Consider the following 2722-nt stretch of genomic DNA (forward strand, 5'->3'; position numbering starts at 1 on the left):
CCTTGTTGGCATGGCAGGCCATGTGATGAAGAAGCCCTGTCTCTGTGTAGAGACAGATAACATCTGCCTGGCTGGGCAGCTGCAAGGAAGCTCGCTAATCTTCCTCCTCCAGTATCAGGCATTATTTGCCTTGCCACTGCCCCTCTCTAAATGCCCCCCTGTTTCTGGTGCAGGAAGCTTTCTACCAAGTCAAGACCATTGAGCCCACCTGTCTACACTGACTGGCAAGGATTCTCCAGGATTTTAGGCAGGGTTCTCTCCCAGCCACACCTGGAGATGCCAGGGATTGAACCTGGGACCTCCTGCATGCAAAGCAGATGCTCTACCACTGAGCTACGGCCCTTCCTCAAGTGGCAGGCCCGCTTCCATTGGAAAAGGGTGGAAGGAACAAGGCACCAGGTGCCAGGCAAAAGGAAAGCGCCACCGCCCTCTTCCTCACTTCCTGTTCCTCTTGCAAACTAAGGGAGTCTTCTGAAGGGCAGTCCAAATGCCTGCTTACATGAAGTAGGCAATTATTTTTTTAGCTCTCCCAATAAAATGTTCATGCCACTCTGGCGTCGTTCTTGGATGGTTACCTTTAATAGCAAGTACAGCGGGCCATCTGTGACTTGCTGGCAGTAGGAGATTATAATGGCCAATAGCCACATGGTACACTTTATGGAACATGGCTTAGAATACGGTAGACGGGGAAATGTTGTGACTCAGAGATCTCTTACTGGCACTTAACAATAAGCGCTCAGAACTACCTCTTCCTCATAAGTGAGTGAAAACAGAAGTGGCCAGGAGCACCTCAGATGTAAAAAAGCCAAGAAAAAACATGGTGTGGTTTTTAAAAAAATATATAACTCTTGGTCAGAAAGGCATTTGACATCACATTTCATGACATCAGAGGTTTGAGGGGCTCTCATCACAGTGCTCTCTGCTAGGCCTCATCTATGGAGATGAGTCATCCCCACTTGCCCTAGCACCAGCCCTGCAGAGCAGGCCACCGATAATGTGCCCCTTGCTTTGTTGCTACTGCTACAACTCACTCCCAGGCCAGCCCAAGGCAGGTTGAGTGAGTTTCCCTGTCAATGTGGAAGGAAAAAGGCTGCGGTTGTGATTTCATGATTTCTAAAATTCTTGGGGGAAAACATATCAGGTTCATATCAGGTTACAGTTGTTAAGTGCATTAAGATTGCAGCGCAGACGCACACAGCTAGGAAAATAGGAAGCTGCCTTATCTTTCATCCTGTCCCCACCCCTGCTGGGGTGAGAGGAAATCACAATACTGGTTTGGGGAGTGATTTTTCCTATATGTCCACCTCCCCTTGCAGGAGTCTCTCTCTTATATACAGCTCTTGAAGGAGTCCCTTTTCTCATCTGGCCAAGCTACTTTGTGGGCACTGCCTCCACTGCCTTTGCAGTGGCCATGAGCAACTTCAGGTCCCTGTGCATAATTTCCCCCTGCCATGGACTGAGGCTACGTCCTAGAATCCCAGGCAGGAGACAGAGGCTCTGAGTGTAATATCCACTGGGAAGAAGCCCATCAAAGCCCTCTTCCTGACTGCCGGCAACACCCCTAGACACCCAGTGGCCAAAGAGATGCTAAGGAAAAATTCTGCCTGCAAGAGGGAAGAGCGTTTAGTTTAGTTTTCTCTTTTGGCCGGAGTCTGAAGTCACTCAATCATGGGAAGATGCCGCGTGCCATTAATCTGATCCTGTCTTGAGTATCCTGTCTTTCAGGGCAGTAATTAAGTTGTACATCTTGGCCTGTGAAGCTATCAGCGAGGCAGCTGCACTAGCCAAGTTAGAAGTACATTTACCTTTCATTGTTCTCTTTTCTAAATCGTCTGCTTTTGTTGATGCCTTTGGCTCTCTGCATTTTAGCAATATAAAAGGGGGCTTATTTTGGTTAAACGCTCTGTTGTCATTTAGTCGTGTCTGACTCTTCGTGACCCCATGGACCAGAGTACGCCAGGCACTCCTGTCTTCCACTGCCTCCCGCAGTTTGGTCAGACTCATGTTGGTGGCTTCAAGAACACTGTCCAACCATCTCGTCCTCTGTCGTCCCCTTCTCCTAGTGCCCTCAATCTTTCCCAACATCAGGGTCTTTTCCAGGGAGTCCTCTCTTCTCATGAGGTGGCCAAAGTATTGGAGCCTCAGCTTCAGGATCTGTCCTTCCAGTGAGCACTCAGGGCTGATTTTCTTAGGAATGGATAGGTTTGATCTTCTTGCAGTCCATGGGACTCTCAAGAGTCTCCTCCAGCACCATAATTCAAAAGCATCAATTCTTCGGTGATCAGCCTTCTTTATGATCCAGCTCTCCTTCATGGATCACTGCATCCTTCATGGATCACTGCCTTGTCATGGCGAAGGGGCTTGAATAACTCAGAGAAGCTATGAGCTATGCCGTGCAGGGCCACCCAAGACGGACAGGTCATAGCTGAGAGTTTAGACTAAATGTGATTCACCGGGAGAAGGAACTGCCAAACCACTCCCGTATTTTGCCAAGAAAACTCCATGGACAAAGACAACAGGCATATAAATGCTCTAGATTGAAGAAATACTGCAAACTTGGTAATAACCACATGCCCAGACTCTGGGCATGTGACGCCATTGGTACAGAAAGGAATGCCTACCAGGGCTGTTTGGGGAGGGTCTTGCACACCTGCCCCTAAAACAGGGGTGTAGAAACCTGTGGCACTCCAGATTAGGAATACAGTTCCAGGTACTGACAGTC

General features: G+C 48.7%; 1 non-coding gene across 1 annotated transcript; it reads right to left on the bottom strand.

Annotated features, from left to right (window-relative positions):
- Nucleotides 1–271: 271 nt before the first annotated feature.
- Nucleotides 272–340, bottom strand: TRNAA-UGC (transfer RNA alanine (anticodon UGC)). Its single transcript has one exon. It is a non-coding gene; the product is annotated as a tRNA-Ala (tRNA).
- Nucleotides 341–2722: the final 2382 nt, after the last annotated feature.

The sequence above is a fragment of the Zootoca vivipara genome, chromosome 3, assembly GCF_963506605.1.
Source record: "Zootoca vivipara chromosome 3, rZooViv1.1, whole genome shotgun sequence".
Classification (NCBI taxonomy): domain Eukaryota; kingdom Metazoa; phylum Chordata; class Lepidosauria; order Squamata; family Lacertidae; genus Zootoca; species Zootoca vivipara.